Genomic DNA, 20,576 nt, shown 5'->3' on the forward strand with positions numbered 1-20,576 from the left:
TATATTCACACATTTTTTTCTATTTAATACATATTTTTTTTATTTTTAAGTAGGCTCCACACCTGACCTGGTGCTTGAACGCACGACCCCAAGATCAAGAGTCACATGCTCCACCAATTGAGCCAGCTGGGTGCCCCTCCAGCTTCTAGCTAGGACCTGCACACCCACTTTACACACGCTTCATGATGCAAACAGTGTATGTCCTCCTTGTAAGGGACAAGGAGTTAATGATTTCTTTAGAATAGATTATATCTAAGGAAGGGCCAGGTGAGAATAACCAGAGGAAGCTATCATCTGGGTATTCCAGACCACTGGTGCTAGACATCTCAACACCAAGACTCCCTGGCTCCAAGGAATAACACCTGGGCCCTCACCTTTGTTCTAATGGGTTCTTGGATACCCAAGAGGACATGTACACCAGACCACAATCCTCTATAAAAACTGCAGATCCTGAACAGAGATCTGGAGAGACTCTCTCTCCTTCCCTTTCTAGTCTCCCAGACACTCTATCTGTACCTGCCCTCTATACCTTTAACAGACTCTACTTTCACCTCCTGCTGACTCTCATTTGATTTTTATCCTGCACACAGGCAGAGACTCTCTTGGCTGGTCCCGTGGGACCCCCTGTGGGTCCTTGGTCCATCACTACTTTTTATTAGGAGTCACATATTTCCTATATGCAGTTGAAAGATAAATACATACTCTTCTGTTGATTCTCCAGTTCCTCTCTGCCTGGGACCTCCTGGCTGAGGTGTGGGATTGTGGAATATGTGGTATGAGATGGGGATGATGTGTGTGTGGGGGGGCGAAAGATGTAGCTGATTGGCACGGCCACAGTGCACTGTTCAGAGGACTTTCAGGGCAAGGACGAGCAATGCTGAGGCCTTGGGCTTGAGTTGCTTCTATCCCTGCCCCCCAGCTCCAACATATTTCTCTAGGGAAAATCTGAATAAAATGATCTAGTACAGTTGGAAGAATGATATTGATAATAAGACTCCAGCAGATATTGATTTAAAGATTATGGAGAGTGTTGGGGCACCTGGGTGGCTCAGTTGGTCAAGCCTCCCATGCTAGGTTCCAGCTCAGGTTGTGATCTCAGGTCGTGATCTCAGGGTTGTGAGACTGAGCGCCTTGTCCAGCTCCATGCTTAGCATGGAGTCTGCTTGACATTCTCTACCCCACCCTCTATCCCTCCCCGGGCTTGCAGTGCGTGTGCTCTCTTTTTTTTTTCTCTCTCTTTCTAAGATACATACATACATACATAAAATATTTAAAAAATATTAAAGAGTGTTTAGAAAATGGGTGGAATGGTCAAGGTGAGGGTGGAAAGTCAGGGTTTATTTGCTGACATTAACTGTATTTGATAATTGTGTGCAATTGAACTCAATCATCCACTTGTTCAAGTCTCCTTTGCACACGGCTCTGAGAGTGGAAGCTAAGGAAAGAGAAAGGAGGAACTCTCTTAAATGGCTTTTAAGATAAGCAGAGTCTTATTCTTGAAAAAGAATGGGTAAAATCAGTAGTTTTATAAATCCAAGATAAATGGACTGTCATGGGATGCTCGAGTGGCACTGATGCCCGCATCATCAGCAAGGTAAAATGAGAATGACAAGGGAACTTGCTGGTCTTGTCTCAGCTTCACATGCAATACCCAGATCATAAAGCACTAGCACCAATGACATAACTCCACATAGACCCACTCCCTCGCATCTAGTTACCAGAAATAGGTAACACATTTCGTATGTAGAAACTTAAAAGTTAGACACATAGTGACGCCTGCCACTTAATGAGTAATTAGTATGTGCCAGGAGCTTTATATGTATTTTATTCCTCACAGGAACCCTGTGATGGTAAGAACTAACATTATTGACAGGTAAGGACAAAGGTTTAGGGAGGTCAAGCAACTTGCCCAAGGTCATACACCAGGTAAATGGAACTCCGGAATTCTCACCTATGTCTGATAGTGGGCTTAGGCTAAACTGCGTCATATATACCCAATTTAACCACTGGCAAGCACTCCCTCTTCTGCCTGTATCGTAATTTTTTACATGAGTGACACATACATGCTTACATATTGTGTACTCCTCTCATGTCCCCAATTAGATTGTAAGGTTGTGGAGGGCAGAGACTGGCTCCAGATCCTCGCTCACTTTCACAGTAACTCAGTAGAATATATTTAACGATGGACATCAGGAAGATGGCTAGAAATGTGAGAGTCTAGAACTAAGAAAAGATACAGAAGGGAGAAGACGGGAATATTCTTTCAATAATTTAATGAGCACCTGGACCGGGGTTAGGTGCTGGGTGTACAGTGATGACCAAGCCTGTTAGCGTTCCCGCCCTTCACGGGACTTCTTTGCTAAGGTCCGGGTCAGGATCAAGGATGTAAGTCACCTAAAGGACAATTTACCTGGGTGTCCTCAGAGGGTGGCAGGCCCCAGCATGTGCAGGGTTCTAGCAGCCCTGCAGCGCAAAGACATGAGTAAGACAGAACCGTGTCAAGTGAAACGCTTTTATATGATTGCGCTTCACCGGCCAGAGGTCTAGGGCCGGGTGTGAACGGAGATAAAGAGCGCAGAGCACCCGGCGCGCGTCCGAGATAAAGGGGTGTGGCCGCCCCGCCTCTGCTGCCCGCTTTTCCACGCGTCGCTCCGTTTCGCAGCATCGGACTGCGGGCAGTGGGGGTCTTCCTCACCCACTACGGGGAAAACGGGGAGCCCCGGATGGCCCGTAACTCCTCACCCGCCTTTGTGAAACGTCCCCAATTGTGCCTCATAAGCGGAGTCCGGCCCCCGCGGACGCACGGGGCTGTCTGGACTCCGCAAGGGCTAAAAGGCGAGGACAGCGCGGTGGCAAGGCGTCCCCAGAACCTAAGTCAACACTTACCCCCGTCCCCCGCCATTAAATCTCCTTCCCTTCTTCCCTCCTCCCGCAACCCCACTCAGGTGCTCCTCCCCCAGCCCTTCTGGCCTCCCGCGCAGGGTTTGGGGGGGCGGGGCGAGCGGTCAAGACTGCGCGAGAGTTCCGCCCAAATCCCGCGAGATTTGCCCGCCGCCGCTGCCGCCGCCTCTTACGTCTTTCCCTTTGACAAGTCGCCGCTGCTGCAGCAAAAATAAAGGACGCGGCCGCCGCAGCCGCTGCTGAGCCGGGCTCGGGTAGCCGGAGCCGCGCCCCACCTCCATCAGCTCCGGGGCCGCGTACGGTAACGCCTCTTCTTCTGCCCTCCTGGCCGCCTGTGCGTGCGTCCTACGGGCCGGGCAAGGCCGGCCGGGGCTGTTCCCGGGCCGCGGCCGAACGGGGGCCGCCGGGGTCCCGGGTGGGCGGCAGGCAGAGGCCTGAGGGAACCCTCCCGGCGCTGTGCGGGGCGCCCGGCCTCAGAGGCCTCCCGCAGCCCAAGCGCTTTCAGAGCCGCCTTAGAAGCCAGCCGCTCGCCCGAAGGGGTAGAGGGACCCGCCCCTCCGGCGGCTTGCTGTACTTGCCCCTCGGGGGTCGGGTCTCTGACCTTCTCCCCCACCCCTTTATCCGCTAACGAGGGCCCCTCCCCCGGCCGGGGCTAGGGTCGGGGCGCCGCGGCCCGACTGTCTTTCGGGAGAGCCACGACCCCAGTGTCCCTCCGTCGCCGGCCGCCTTTTGAGGGGTGGAGGTGGGGACGACGTGTCTTTCTCCTTTCCTCTGCTTTTGGGTGGGGGCAGCTCATCATCAGGTAACCCTTTCTCCAATCTCCCGCCTCGGTAAATAGCAATTTATAAAGCCTGTGCTACCAGAAAGGGAGACGAAATGCATTGTTTTGTCTGTGGGTGAGATGAGGATGATGATGACAAGAGCTGTCCCAGGGAACATGGTGAAACCTTTTCTGTGGTGGGTGGTAGGTTCTTGGGAGACACGAGGACCGGAACTGGTACCACCTTTCCCAGGAGGTTATGTAAAAGACATGCTGTCCAACCCAGAGAGCTGTGAACAGGGACAGAATTTGCCTTAATTTTAAAATAATGTCTATAGTTCTGTAGAAAATATGGATAATCAGAATTCTAGGAATACCAAATCTGAACTAACTCGTTTTTGTAATTCCATTTCCAGAGATAGCATTTCATGGTTACCATTTTGGTGTGTTTCCTAAGAGACACTTAATTTTTTCGGGTAGTCCTTGGCTCATCATTGATTGGGGACTTCCCCCATTCTATATATGTTTCAGAATGATTTATTTGAGTCGCTTTGGCCCACTTGATTAAAACTGGTTACTTGTTCATTCTCAGTGGCTGTACTCTGTCATCTCTATCTCTTTCATTGGACTCTCTTCCAAAGTGATTGTTAGATAGATGGTTTTAAAAATCAGAAGTTAAAAAATTAGTATTGCTTGGATGTAGTACATAAGTGTTTTTACAGTTTTTCCTGTGGTGGGCGCTGAAAAGAGCAGTGTTTGTGGAAGGCAAACTATGATTATTCCCAGTTGGAGGAAACCTGTTTACCTCAAGGTTTTATAACATTGATTTCCATTGGTTATTTTTAGACCAAAATCGTTATGTGACACTGTTTGTTATAGTGCCTTTGTGATTGGGATGGGATGGATATGTGCCTTTGATTAGGTAGGTTTCTATGGTGTGAGTTTTTACAAGCAAAATTGAGTGTCCTGGGTGTCTGTCTGTATGTACACACACATATAATGCACCTATACATGGATTTATCTTGGGAGTGAGTTAAAATGTATTATTTGAGAAAAGAAAGCATTAGGTAGGGCAAAGAATAGTCTTCTAATATTTCTCCCAAATTATATGACAGGATTATATGGTAGAATGAAACATGTAGGGAGGTTGGAAATCTGGCAGCTTTAAAAAATAGAACAGTGTCATTTGTCTGGGGTTGTCATTGGAATGGATTAAATGGCCTATTAAGGCCTTTTGTAATTCTAAACTTTTATGAATTTTGCTTTTCCTAAGGTTCTCTTATCACTTTGCTTTTTAAATTTCTAGTCATGCTGTTTACATGTGACACTTACCGATTCATTTGCTGGTCATGTATTCCACTCCCAATGCAGGCATCCTGGTGGTGCATGAGGAGAAAGCAAATGTAAATGGGTCACTTAGTTTGTTTATTAATATAAATATTTTCTGCAAATCCTATTTGAATAAAGGAATTTCAAAGACTGTGTTCTTGCCTGGGCTGGATTGGTTAGTAGAGGATGTAAATAATAAATAGCAATTGAATTCTAATGTCTCACGCATTTTTTCCCAAAAAGACAAAATTACTCCTTCTTAATATTATTAAAAAAAAAAAAAGACTCGATGCATTGAACAGTGGATCTTTTAAAATTCAGGTTTCTCAGTAAAATAACAATAATGAAGACTTTGTGGTTTGGTGTGTGGAGAGAAGTTTGTGTTAGGATAAAAGCAAATTGACTTGTGAAACAGTTTGAATTTTATAGTTGGACAACTATGTAATAATAAGTAAAAAACTTACTATAACCTGTTAAAGATAATTTTTTAACTGTAAATAAAACTTTGGCTTAACAGACAAATGAAATGTGTTATGGGCACATTCTGCAGATTATCATGATGTTCAAAACAACAGATTGGTCACGTCCCTTAAAAAGAAGTTTGCAAAGCCAGTAAAGTCACACAGCTAGCAAATTTTTTTCGACTAAGAAAAGTATAAGGGAACATAAAGTAGCTAATTTACTTTTTAGATGCCAGATATGATTTTTATGATTTTAGTTATTTTCTGCTGTCACTTACTGGGCCCTCTAAATGAATCAATATTAAATTATAGATGAGATCCCTGAGCAAGAAAATATGACAGTTGGGTAAGATGATCAATTGATGGATTTTATTTATTTTTAACTGTTTATTTTGAAATAATGGGAGACTTACAGAAGTGTTGCAAAGATAGTACAGAGAGTTCCTATATAATGTTTTTCCTACATCATCCCCTGATGTTGATGATTTACATAACCATAGTACAATGATCAAAACGAGGAAATTAGCATTGGTATAATACAATTAACTAAACTACAGACTTTATTGCATTTTCACGTTTCCCCCCTAATGTGTTTTTTCTGTTCCACAACCTAATTCATTGAATTTAGTTGTGGTATTTTCCTCATCTCCTCCAATCTGTGATAGTTCCTCAGTTTTTCATTGTCTTTCATGGTCTTGACATTTTTAGATGAGTACTGTCAATTGATTTGTAGAATTTTTCTCATTTTGGGTTTGTCTGATGATTTCTCATGATTAGATTGTACTTATGTATGTTTGCAAGAAAACCACAAATGGTGTGTCCTCAGTGCATCATTTTAGAGGGTACATGGTGTTGATATGTCTTATTGCTAGTGGTGTTTTAACCTTGATTACTTTGCTAAGGTGGCTTCTGCTTTGTTTTCCACTGTAAAGTTACTGTTCTTCCTTTTGATACATATCTTCGGGGAGATACTTTGAGACCATGCAGATATACTGTTTCTCCTCAAACTTTCTCCTGCTGATTTTAGCATGTGTTGATAACTGTCTGCAACAGTTATTGTTGTGTTTACCTAATGGTGATTTTATATCCCCCCCCCCTTTTTTTAAACATATTATTGGAATTTTTCTGTTAGGAAGAGATAACTCTTTCTCATTTGTTTATTCAGTTATTTAGTTATGTAATTATAATCTCATTGGTATTTGTTTTATTCTACATGTTATAACCCAATAGTATTTTTTTATTGCTCAAATTGTTCCAGCTTTGGCCATTAAGAGCCTTTTCAAGTTGGCCTTCACTCTCTTTCGAGCACTTCCTTATATTCTGGTATCATAGGCTATTTCTCACTCATGTTGTATCTTCCCTTGTACCAGTCCTGGAATCAACAGCTTGTCTAAGGAACTCTGATTCTTTTTATTGGAGAATAGAATTTATTTATTTATTTTAAAAGATTTTATTTATTTATTTGACAGAGACAGCGAGAGAGGGAACACAAGCAAGGGGAGTGGGAGAGGGAGAAGCAGGCTTCCCACCAAGCAGGGAGCCCGATGTGGGGCTCGATCCCAGGACCCTGGGATCATGACCTGAGCCAAAGGCAGCCGCTTAACGGCTGAGCCACCCAGGCACCCCGGAGAATAGAATTTAAATGAAGATTTGGATGCCAGGTGTACTCACTGGGGTGTCATTGCCCCTAGGCCCTCAGAGGACAGTGCTAGGAAATATAGGTGTATATACTAACCCTCCCACACATGCAAGTGAGCACACACACACGTTTATTTCTATATTTCTCTTTCTCTATATATTAAAAATGATGAGTTCATATTGATGGCTTCTAGCGTAGTCCAACACCACAAGGTTCATTCTAACCTTTACTCATTTCTTATTGTAACTATTTTCTGATAGTGAAAATCTGGCTCTCGTTATCTGTAGACAATAGATCATATAGATAATAAATAATATCACACTTGTTCACTTTTATAATGCACATCAACTAGTTACTGATTGCTAACCCATTACCCTTATGAGAAACATATTTGCTAATTAGAGTACAGTTTTTTTGTTTGTTTGTTTTGTTTTTTTTGTCTTTAACCTCACGGTATCTAGTCAAAATATTATTTTCCAAAGTTTTTTAGGTTAGTTCTTTTGTTCCCCACTCCTTTGAGTGTTATGTTACTCATTCGTAATGCAGTTTGGTTCTTTTCTTACTCTTTATATTCCATTTTGGGTTGCCCCTCAATCCTGGTTGATTTTGATTCTTTATTTATTTAGGTATATTAAACATTACTATTACTAAACATTACTACATAAAAAGATAGAGTCAGAGAAATGTCACTCCTTATTCCTACTGCCTGATTCCCACCTCCATCCTCTTTACCCAATCTGTTTTCCTTGCCCTTTAGGTAACTAGTCTCTTCAGTTTTTTTGGTTTAGCCTTGTATTATTTTTTGTGCAAAGGAACAGATTGTGTTTTGTTATATTCCTTTCTTTTTTTCTTATACAATTTTAATTGAGATACAGTTCACATACCACCAAACTTACCCTTCTAAAGTGTACAATTCATTGGTTTTTCGTGTGTTCACAAGGTTGTGCAGCCGTTACCACCATCTAATTCAAAAATATTTTCACCACTCCAAAAAGAAACCCTGTATCTATTAGCAGTCATTTCCCATTCCACCTTCCTTAGCCCTAGTTAATGTTTGTGTGAATTTGTCTATTTTGAACATTTCATGTAAATGGAATCATGTAATATGTTGACTTTTGTGCCTGGCTTCTTTCACTTAGCATGATTTTTTCAGTGTTCATTCATGTAGCACGTATCCATACTCCATTCCTTTTTATGGCTGAGTGATACTCCAGTATATGCATATATCACATTTTATTCATCTATGCCTCATTTCATGGACATTTGGTTTTCCATTTTTTGGCAGTAGTGAATAATACTGCTGTGAACATTCATGAACAAGTTTTTGTGTGGACATATATTTTTAGTTCCTTGGGTATATACCTAGGCATGGAATTGCTGGGTCGTATGATAACTTTGTGTTTAACTTTCTGAGGAACTGCCCAACTGTTTGCTTTTTCCTCTTTTTCTTTTGCACTTTACTTTTTTTACTTACTGGAAATCACTGGATATCCTGGAAGTCACTCCAAATTAGTTCATTCTTCTTAGTAGATATTCCTCATTCTTTTTTATAGCTGTACAACACTCTACTCTGCAGATTTATCCTAATTTATTCAACCATTCTTTTATGTATGTACATTTAGGTAATTTCCTATATTTTGCAACTATAAAGAGTATTGCAGTAACTGACCTGTGCATATGTATTTTTGTTTTGTTAGAGGTGTATCTTCAAGGTAGATTTCTATAAGTGGGATTGCTAGGTCAAAAGTTGAGCATGCAGGAATCCCTGTATGTCTATAAGTTCTCTTTCTGTGGTTTCACTTGCTGGTGGTCAACAGTGGTCCAGAAGCAGATGATCCTTCTCCTGATGTATAGTCAGAAAGAAGGTCAGTAAGTAGCCTAATGCCACATCACAGCCTAACTCATCACCTCACTTGATCTCATCATGTAGGCATTTTATCATCTCACATCACCATAAGATTGAGTACAGTACAATAAAATGTTTTGAGAGACCACGTTCACATAACTTTTTTTAAAAAGTAGGCTCCACATCCAAAGTGGGGCTTGAACTCACGACCTTGAGATCAAGAGTTTCATGCTCTATCCACTGAGCCAGCCAGCACCCCTCAGATAACTTTTATTATAGTATGTAGTTGACCTTTGGACAACATGGGTTTGAACTGCCTATGTCCACACAGTACTGTAAATGTATTTTCTCTTCCTTATGATTTTCTTAGTAACATTTTCTTTTCTTTAGCTTACTTTATTGTAAGAATACAATATATAATACATATGTCCAAAATATGTGTTAATTGACTGCTTATGTTATCAGTAAGGCTTCTGATCAACAGTAGGCTTTTAGTAGTTAAGTTCTGGAGAGTCGAAAGTTACATGCAGATTTTCAACTGCATGGGGTATTCGTGCCCCCAACCCCTGCATTTTGGTTCAAGGGTCAATTGTATTGTTATAATTATCCTATTTTATTATTATTGTTGTTAATCTCTTACTCTGCTTAATTTATAAATTAAACCTTATCATAGGTATGTGTAGGAAAAAACATACTATATATAGGATTTGGTACTATCAGGCATCACTGGGGGTCTTGGAACATATCCCCTTTGGATAAGGGGAAACTACTGTATGTAGTTGTGTTAGATATTACAGAAGTGTACTCATTTGCATTCCCACTGATAATGTATGAGAAATCTGTTTTCCCTATAACCTCACCAACAGAGAAGGTGTTGAGGTATTTTTATTTATTTATTTATTGCAAGAGGTGACTGATTTGTAAAAATGCTCTGTAGTCATTTCAGTGACCTGAACCTATTGTGTAGGGGCACTTAATGCCTGTCATTGGCAGGTTCTTATTGCTTGAAAATGAAATAAATTGTCCATTAATATTACACTGATAGTTGTTGTGTGCAAGTGGAATGCATTTCTGATCTAGCCAGGATTGCTCATTGAAACCTTTTGCATTTAGTAGAGTTGCTGCATTGATTTATAGTACCCATGCTCTGAAATACTTGTGGAGTTTACCAAAGGATAACTGAAATTGAAGGAGAATATTCTTTTCTGCAGAGTATGTATTATACAGTCGTTTTGGTTCACATTACATGCTAGTTATTTTGAATAGTACACACAGTAGATATTGAAATCATGGTATGGTAGTTATTTGACCAGTAAGGCTGTATCTGGAACCTTTTATATTTCCATAAGAAAGAAGGTTAATCTTAAGGAAGATGAAATGAAAATTTATAGTTCTGGATTTAGGATAATCTTACCAGAATTTAGTGGGACCAAGATACTAAGGCAAAATGAAAAACATCCCCAGCTTACAAGGTAACAAGTTCTGCTCAGCTGGAAATTTAGGTTCTTTCCCAGAAAAAATACTTTTCAAGTGCTGGGGACACATTAATGAAAAAACAAAGATTCTTTTTTTTTTTTTTAATTAACTATGGTTGGCACACGAGGTTACATTAGTTTCAGGTGTAGAACAGGTGATTTGACAGGTCTATACAAAAAACAACAAAATCTTGCACCAGAGGAGCTTACATTCTAGTTTTCTGATGAACTGGTGTTCTTTTTTTTTTTTTTTAAAGATTTTTATTTATTTATTTGACAGAGAGAGAGACAGCCAGCGAGAGAGGGAACACAAGCAGGGGGAGTAGGAGAGGAGGAAGCAGGCTCTCAGTGGAGGAGCCCGATGTGGGACTTGATGCGGGACTTGATGCCGGACTGGATGCGGGACTGGATGCGGGGCTGGATGCGGAGCTGGATGCGGGGCTGGATCCCAGGACTCTGGGATTACGCCCTGAGCCGAAGGCAGACGCTTAACGGCTGAGCCACCCAGGCGCCCTTGATGACCAGGTGTTCTTAAGAAAAGATGCTAGGTGCTGATTGTGAATGGAACCAGCAGAGGTCTGTGTAGTCTTAAAATAAAATTAACTTTTGTTGCTATAAAAACCCCAAATGACACTTGATTTTACTGGTTACAAAGAGAAGGCCATGAAAAGTCATAGGGGGGTAACTTACATTGTTCACCAATCTCTTTCTCATTTTAAAGAATTCCTAGTAGTAGTAGTGGTACTATTCCCAGTAGTAGTAGTAGTAGTAGTAGTAGTAGTAGTAGTAGAAGAAGAATAGAATAATAGTAGAGTTTTGTTTTGTTTTTTTCTCTCAGAGGGGGTTTCATGAGAGAACTAAATGCTCTAGGACATTTGGACAGTCACTGTTTGTAAAGAATTAAGTTCTCTCCAGTGCATCTAGAATGGCACTGGGTATGTACCAACCTTGGGAGAATTGTGAAGATATTCACTCCAATATTCACTTCAAGTTCTCTGGTTTAAATGATGAAATTTAATTGAGAAAGGTCATCGTCACTGTAGTCAGATCTGTTTGTTTTTTTTTCCCTTCTAATTCTGCCACTTGCTAGCAGAGTGATGTTGGACAAGCCTTAGTCTTTTAGCTTCCTGATCTATAAAAATGAGAATAATAGTAGTTGCTACATCATAGGGCTAATGTGAGGATTAAACAAATCTTTCCAATCTACATTTATCCATTTTTGTGGCTTTAAAAACTCTCTATGCTGATTGACTTCCACATTTATGTCTTCAGCCCAGACCCCTTTCCTGAGGTCCAGTGTTAAAGTTCATCTGCTTATTTCATATTTCATTGACTGTCTAATAGGCATCTCAGACTGAATTTGTACAATAAAGAAGGTATGATTTCTGTCCTCATCATTTCCTCTCAGTCAGCTCTTAGTAAATGGTTGGACCATTCAGCTAGTTACTTGGCCCAAAAGCCTAGGTGTGTCAGTTGTGATTTTTCTCTTTTTTCCATACCCTATAACAAGCCCATCAGCAAAACCTCTTGACTTTATTTTTTGAATAGCTTTCTAATCTGACCATATATATCATCTCTACCTTATAACTTTGGTTTAAACTACCATCATCTCCTGCTTAGATAAGTACAGTAGTCTTTTAACTGGTTTCCCTGCTTTCTCACTTGATCTCTGACAGTCTATTCTCCACTTGTAGCTAGAATGATCTTTTTAACTATCAATCAGGCCACTCCTCTATTTAATACTTTACAGTGACTTCCTTCTGCAATTAAAGTAACAACCAATTTACAAGGCACTACCTGATGTAGTTAATCCCTGCCTACCTCTGTTCATTCCGCTTGTGCTACACTGAATTCCTTATATTCTTTGATCATGACAGGTGCATTCCCAGGGCTGAGTAGTTGTTCTTGCTCAGCTCGGAGTGCTCTTCTCTCAGGTCTTCCTCCCTCACATCATTCAAGTGTTTGCTTAAAGAAGAGTTCTCAGAATTTACCTCTTTAGAGAAATTGTCAGTCATCACACTATAAAAAATAGTGATCATCTCCCCTCCACTCTCCTTGTCTCTTTTTTATTTTTTTGCACTTGTGCTTCCTGAAATTTAATGGCTTACTTGTCTACTTGTTTATTATTTGTCTTCCTCAGTAGAATGTAAACTCCATGAGAGCATGAACCTATATGTCTTACTCATTCCAGTGCTTCTAAAAGTCCTAAAATAAAAAAAGTCTAAAAGTCCTTAAATAAAATCCTATTCAACTAATATTTGGGCAAGACCATTCTACATAGGTGTTGAGGAACTCACTGTGACAGACAGAATTTAGGTGCCACATGTTGTTCTGAATTCTTGAAGAATGTCTCTAGTTCTGTTCTGCCAAAGAGGAGGAATAGATGTTAGAACAATAATTGGTATAAGGACTGGGCATTGATATAGAGGGGTGAATATTAGTGAATCTTTATGCCCTGGAACATGAAGTTTTTCTTGGTAGACCTTGAAACCTAATGATTTTAAGGTGCAAGTTTAGTCTGCAGAACTGTCCAGAGTACAATCAGATAGTGAAATAGTAATGACTTACATTTGTGTGTATGTGTATATTTATGTAGTATATATGGCTTCTAGTTTGCAAAGTACTTTGGTAACGATTTTCTCAGTTGATCTTCATAATACCTCTGTGAGATAGATAGGGTAGATATTCTGATATTTAACAAGCTTCTCCAGAGGAGAGAGGTAGCTTTGAGGAATGAGCCCTTGAATAACCTTTAATTGCTAGACCTTCTTTTATTAGGTTCTCTGTTGATAAAGGAAGTTGCTATTTCTTTTTAAAACTGCCAGAGTGTGAGTGGTGGACTTCCACATTTTTTTATTTTTTTAAGGTTTTATTTATTTGAGAGAAAGAGCACTAGTGAGCGGGGTGGGGTGGGGAGAGGGAGAAGTAGACTCCACTGAGCAAGGAGCCCTATCTGGGGCTCAGTCCCAGGACCCAGGGTTTGTGACCTGAGCTGAAGGCAGACGCTTAACTGACTGAGCCATCCAGGTGCCCCTGAACTTTTGCACTGTATGGTGTTAATGGGCTTGATCTCTTAAATATGTGATTAGAAATTGCTTAATCTGGAAACAGAAGATAACATGGCATGATGAATGGGCAAAGGTGGCCTGTTATAATTGGCATGTTCTTAATGTTATACTGAAAGCCTAGCTGTTTTTAAGAAATATAATTTAGATTAAAACTATAATTCTAATGGCAACACTATTGTCATGTTTTTTAAACTAATATTTTAATGAAAACCTTCTACCAGTTAGGCTGCAGTAATGTTGACTTTTTTTTTTTTATTGTATTGTAGATTAGGATAGAGGTAGAGTGTTTTACTTTTTTGAAGTAAAAAAAAAAGTTTGGTAGCTTCTGAAAAGGCTGATGTGAATGTATAGTCGTAGTGAAATGCTGATAAAAGTTCAGTAGGTCCCCTGTTTCCCTTGTTTATTTTGGAAATAGTTTGAATTGCTTTGGTTAACTTAAATTGGTCTGAGATATTAAGAGGGACTTTTCAAAACTCTTAAAGGTACACAGTATAAAGGAATAAATCAGATGCAAATTCACAGAATCACTTCCCTTTAAAGTAGTTGATGATTGACAGAATGTGACTTTGTTTTGCAAAAATCTAAGGAATTGCTGATATTTTGTATTCTTATGTTCTTATATCTTTCAGTTCCAGGGTTATTTTCTTTTTCCCCAGTGCTCTCTTATAACTGCCTCCTTAATCACCACCCCCTCCCTCTTGGTCTGCCATCTGTTGGTTTGGCTCTTTATTTCAGAGTAGGAAGGCAGGAAAGGGTTTTCGTACACAAGATAAAACTAGTTCTTTTGGAGCTCAGTGAGCTGGTGCACTTATGCAATAAGTCTGCTAATGATAAATTCCAGAAGTACCATAGGCCGCTAGAACTGGAAAGATAGTGATGACTTTGCAATATTGTCTGCAAGTTTTTGTGACTGTTGCTTTATTTAATAAATAAAAACTAAAAAAGTATACTGAAACAATGTATTTTTTTCATAGAAAGCCATAAATTGGTTGGATAGAAACAGGCTTGCAAATAGCAGTCATTATATAAGAGAGTTTAGCATGTTGAGTGTTAGTGAAATTCATGTCAAATGATTTCTTATAATTTTATAAATATAATTTGGTCATGGAAAATTTATATTCACTTATGCCTGACTGTGCATTAATCTATTGTAGGAATATGTAGAGACTATTTACAGTACTAGGCAGGTAATTCAGTTCCCAGACAGCATTAAAAAAAAACCAAACCAACCTTTTTATTACAAAGTTTTTAAACATGTTAATATAAAACAGAAAGAATAGTATAAAGAGCTCCCATGTACTCATAATGGAGCTTCAGGAGTTATAGGCAGCCTTGTTTCCTTTGTATTTCTGTTCTCTACCATCCTACCCCCAATCCCTGGACTCTTTTGTGCCAAATCCTAAGCATAGACATGTTTTTAATTTGTAAATTTCAGATATTTCAGTTTGGATTTCTAAGAGTCTCTCTCTTTTCATAAAATAAGCAAAATACCATTATCATACCAAAATAAATTCATAGCAAGTTCTTAGTATCACCAAATATGTAATCAGGTTTCATATTTTTCTGATTATTTTACATACGTACTTGTATGTGTATGTATATATATACGTATGTGTATATATATCTTTTTTTTCCTTAAAGTTTTTTTTTTTGTTAAAAGAGACTCTGTTGTTTGGTCTGGGAAGTTTCCCATAGTCTCATTTTGCTGATTGCATTTCTCTAATGTCATTTAATATGTTATTCTGTCTGCTGATTTCCTGTAAATTGATAGATTTGTCAGAGTTTTGTTCTTATTGTAGGAGTACTTCATAGGAGTGGTTTGTGTTTCAGGAGATACATAAGGTTGTCTTATCTCTTCGGATGTTAGCAGCTATTGATGAGCATTGTTTCAATTTATTAATTCATCAGGGATTGCAGAATAGTGAAGTTCTATTGTTTCGTTTTCATGTATTAAGTGGTGTTATTTTGGATAGTTCTTCAGCAATGTAGATTGTATATTTAGGGCATTGCATTTATGCTCAAACTGATTCTGGGATATGATTGACAAGGTTCTGTGGTGAGATTCCTTTAAGGGAAGAGTACAAGTCTTTATTACTGAAAATTCAGAGACTACTTAGGAAAATTGAATAATTAGAATAATAATTTGTTTAAAGGATGTTTGGCCAATAAATAAGTTAACATGCCATCATGAGATAGTATCTTGTGACTTAGCACGTGTAGCTAGCTGGCCATTGGTGTCTGTTCTTTTTAGAAGTCAGTATTCATATTCAGAAATTTCAAAAGTCATTTGTGCAGGGCAGCAATTACTGGTTTCTTGAGCCAGATTTCTCGGCAAGAATTTGAGAACAGGCCTTGTGTTTGAATTAGATTTTAAACATGTTGAGTTTATATAACAGAATATTTTGTGTTAAAGGTTGTGAAGACCTGGAGCCCCCGCATTTCCTAATGTGGTTCCTTGACAAAAGGGTTTTGGGGTCAAATAAACTTGGTGAACTTTGTGCACTTCACGCTCTCTTGAAATGTAATAGTGCATATTAATATGTAAAAGAAACCTGTTTAACATTAACACAGCCTTTTCCAAATTTATTTGATCTCTGAACCTTTTTTTCCCCTCCTCATAACGTCTTGAAGAACTAGTGGAACAGATTTTCTAAAGGAAACAAATTTTGGGAAATGCTGGCTTAGAGGATTTGAACAAAGAATAAAGAAAAATGGCTGCTGCTGATGAGTATGTATGACTTCACTACAGTTAGTGGAGACATTTTGATAGGTAAATAAGACATTTTTCAGTGAGAAAAAAGCAAGAGACATATGTTGGTTGCTTGTTTTATCTTAGCCTGTAAGCATTATACTTTTAGAGAAGGAGTATTAGAAAAGAACTTAAGTCATATATAACATTTACTCTGTCAGGCACTGTTTTTACAACTGTTGGACAACTTTATGTATGCACTGATGTGCTGTTGTTACCGATTTTACAGATGAGCAAATTGAGGCACAGAGAGATTAACTAAATTGTTCAAGGTTACATTGCAGAGTTGGTGACACAGCAGACCCTCCTTCTGAACCTAGGCAGTCTGACTCCAGAGTCCATGTGCCTAGTCACTACTCTACATTGCAACATATGGCAGATCATAAAATATAAATCAGATTAAAAGAAGATTTTCACATATGTTTGGAGGGAACAGACATATTTTCTTTCACTTTCAGGCAATCAGAGCCATAACAGAAGAATGTGGAGAGCTGGCTCTCTCCTAGTGAAGATAGAAAACATGGAGACCTGGGAATGATTATCCATAAAAAAGGTATACCTCCTGAAGAGATAGATTAGATGTAGGTAGAAGGCTGAGCTATGAGAACATTGTTAATACCAGAAGGGAATTGGAACTCACTTGATAAGACCCCCTTACTTTATATACGAAATATGAGTTTACATACTTTGTTCATGTGCTTGTAGTAATAATAATAGCTCACTTAGTGTATTGCATTAAAGTACTTTCATATAGATTCTTGTCTGATCCTCTAAACAACTCTGAAAGGGAGGTAGGTACTATATTTTCCACAGCAAGACTGGTTCTTGAATTTAGATTTTCTGCATCTTAAAAGCTGAAGTGTTCTACACTATGTGTGTGTGTGTGTGTGTGTGTGCGCATATATATATATATATATGTGCATATGTATAGACACGTGTATGTATAGACATATATATATATCACATTGCCTCAGTTCTTGATGAATAAAATATACTAATGAATAAGAGTGTGCTTTTGAAATGAGGATTTGGATCATAAAGAAAGCTAGATTTTAATGAGTGGAAATAATTCTCTCCTAAGTGTGAAAGGTAATATATGCAATTATAAAAAAAATAATTTTTTTAGACAGCATTGGGAAATACAAAGCAAAAGGTAAAAACTGTTCAACTATGCAGATTAACCACTGTTAAATTCTAATGTGTAGTTCCCCAGATTTTTTTTCTAGATCTATTTATATGTATAGGGAGTTTTTTTCAAAATTCCATACATATTGTTTTATAACTTGAAATACTATTCTTAAAAGAGACTATCCATAGGTACTTGGTCTTTTGCCTCTACCATAGTAAAGGGGTGCATGCAGGACAACTGGCATAAAATGGTAATATCTTGGGCAGACTGGGATGTATAGTTATACCACACACATACTTTAATAGCTGACCTGTTAGTGAAGGGTGGGTGAATCCTCTGTTTGGGATTAAGTTAACTGAAGGAGGCAATGACTAGTATAAAACTTCATTTTATTGTAGAATTTGGGGAAGAAGACTTATTTTCACATTATAGTGGATCAAAAGATAAGTAACTCAGACCTTAATGTTCGGGTAAGCATTAAGAAGAATAAAGCATGGTTCTTTTGGAGCATTGTATTTATAGGCTCTTTTAGTGTGTATGAGCGGGTGTGTATATACCATCTCTGATTATCTGTACTTTTGGAGTGGTAGGGAGAGGAAAGGAGTCTGTTGTGTTGTGTTGTGGAATAGATTTTTGTACTTGAAGTCAGTTCTTCAGCAAATTTGCTTTCTGTATTATTGACGGCATCTAGTAATTTGCTTTGTTAATCACTCTTTGCCCAAGCAGATTTTGGGGGTGGTCTTATTTTAAAAATACTTTTCTTTTTGAGGATTGGGTTATATTTTATTTACGTCTCTCAATATTTTCTTGTTGGTTCTAAGTTGATGGTAAGGCTCACAATTTTAGCTATGCTAGAAACTTTCCCTCTCTATATAAATTTTAAGGTAAGCTTGTCTAGGGGTGGCTGGCTGGCTCATTTGGTAGAGCATGGGACTCAATCTCGGGTCTTGAGTTTGAGCCCCATATTGGGGAGAGAGATGACATTAAAAAATTAAAAATAAAATCTTAAAAATAATAAGCTTGTCTGTAGTATTGCATTAAATCTGTAGATCAACTTGGAGGAGAACTGATATTTGTATATTTAGTCTTCCAATCTGGGAACATGGTATGTCTCTCCATTTATTTAGATCTCCTTTGATTTCTTTCGTTTGTGTGTCTTGTAATTTTCAGCATTTAGGTCCTTTACATGTTTTGTTAGACTTGAGCCTAGGTATTTCATTAAAAATTTTTTTTTTAAATTTTTAAACAGTATTTATTTGAGAGAGAGAAAGAGAGAGAGCGAGCACGAGTTGGGGGAAGGGCAGAGAGAGGGAGAAGCAGACTTCCCACTGAGCAGGGAACCCGGTGTGAGCTTGATCCCAGGACCTGAGATCATGACCTGAGCCAAAGGCAGCTGCTTAACTGACTGAGCCACCCAGGCACCCCTCATTAAAAAATTTTTTTCCACTAAAAAATGTTTTAAAAGCTTTTTTTTAATCGAAATATATAAATTCATAGAAGTGTATGTATAATAAGCATACAGCTGGGTTAGTTCCACAGGGATGGACTTATTTTCAGGTTCTTCTATTTTCTGTCAACCTGAGAGATTTTTAGGAGGGGGGGAGGGTTGGAGATGAAGGAACAAGACAAGCTTCCTTTCCATTTCCTTCTGAGTCAGGTCTTCATATTGTGACTTCATTGTTTTGTTTATAAGTGAATTCTTTTTTTTTTTTTTTAAAGATTTTATTTATTTATTTGACAGAGACAGAGACAGCCAGCGAGAGAGGGAACACAAGCAGGGGGAGTGGGAGAGGAAGAAGAAGGCTCATAGCAGAGGAGCCTGATGTGAGGCTCGACCCCGGAACGCCGGGATCACGTCCTGAGCCGAAGGCAGACGCTTAACCGCTGTGCCACCCAGGCGCCCCTATAAGTGAATTCTTAAGACAGACCACGTTCAGAGAGCTAAGCTCATTTCTTTCTTTCTTTTTTTTAAAGATTTTATTTATTTATTTGACAGAGACAGCAAGAGAGGGAACACAAGAGGGGAAGTGTGAGAGGGAGAAGCAGGCTTCCCACCCAGCAGGCAGCCCAATGCGGGGCTTGATCCCAGGACCCTGGGATCATGACCTGAGCCGAAGGCTGATGCTTAACGGCTGAGCCACCCAGGAGGTGCCCCGCTAAGCTCATTTGTAAATCAGTTTTGTTCTGTGGATTTTCCCTGCTGTAATTTACATCCAGTCATATTGTAATAGAGATTTGCTTAGATGTTTTCTGATACAGGAATTCATGCTGTTTTAAAACAATGAAGACATGGGTTGAAGATTTAAGAGATGGAAAGTTATGCCTTCTCTTTTTTTTTTTTTTTGAGCCCAAGCTATTCCCTACCTTTTTGCTTCCTTCTCTGCAGTTTGTATAAAGCACACACTGAAGTAAACTTGTCATCTTGCTGTCTGGCTTTTCTTTTCCTTCTAGGAAAAATAGGCAACTTAGTGTTGATATTTATGGGAGTTTTTTGTCTGCTGCTTTTTGAGTAAGACTTCAAATCTAACTCTTGAATTTATAGAGATGATATCACTGTAATTGCTTAAAGGAAAATGATTTATGTAGCAAGGAAATTAAAAATGAGATTTGCTTACTACAGATACTCCTGGGAATAAATGAATTTATTACATATGCTCCATCAGGAAAGACACGGTTAATTATGGAAAAAATCATACTTATCATTTAACTCTTATGTATACTTTTATTGTAAAAGATAATTTTTTTTCTTTCTTCTTTACATCACTGGGGCTCAGTTTTTCCTGATCAGTTCCTCCCCAAACTTTTATTTTGAAAATTTCTTAAATCTATTGAAAAGTTGAAGAACAGTACAATAAACACCCATATACTTTTTACCTCGTTTCAAAAATTGTAACTTTTTGCTGCAGTTGCTTTTTTCTTTTCTTTAAACACACACACACACACACACACACACACACACACACTCTTTGTTTTAAGTGAGAATAGGTTATAGTCACCAAGATACTTCCCCTGCACACTTCCAGTAAGTCTCTTAAAAATAAGGACATTCTTCACAGCTTCATACCTTTGTCACACCTAAGGAAAATAACACGAACTCATTATCATCTGATATGAGTTTTCTATTTGTTTCCCTCATATCTTTTATAACTTTTTTTTTCTGATCTCAGATGCAATCACATTGATATATTGCTTTTGGGTTTTATTTCTCTTTAGACTTTT

General features: G+C 38.8%; 1 protein-coding gene across 14 annotated transcripts in view; it reads left to right on the forward strand.

Annotated features, from left to right (window-relative positions):
- Positions 1–3,047: 3,047 nt before the first annotated feature.
- The window catches only part of HERC1 (HECT and RLD domain containing E3 ubiquitin protein ligase family member 1), a 179,807-nt gene continuing 162,278 nt past the window's right edge, over positions 3,048–20,576 (forward strand). For 8 of the 14 annotated variants that reach the window (XM_045810686.2, XM_045810698.2, XM_045810694.2 and 5 more), the window contains exon 1: positions 3,048–3,202. The gene's annotated coding sequence lies outside the window, so the exon portion shown is untranslated. Of the gene's footprint in view, positions 3,236–15,664; positions 16,208–16,230; positions 16,250–16,686; positions 16,782–20,576 lie in introns of those variants that run through there. The other 6 variants (XM_045810688.2, XM_045810689.2, XM_045810687.2 and 3 more) reach the window with 6 other exon arrangements.

This window comes from Ursus americanus, chromosome 28 (assembly GCF_024610735.1).
Source record: "Ursus americanus isolate L20-20 chromosome 28, mUrsAme1.1.p, whole genome shotgun sequence".
Classification (NCBI taxonomy): Eukaryota; Metazoa; Chordata; class Mammalia; order Carnivora; family Ursidae; genus Ursus; species Ursus americanus.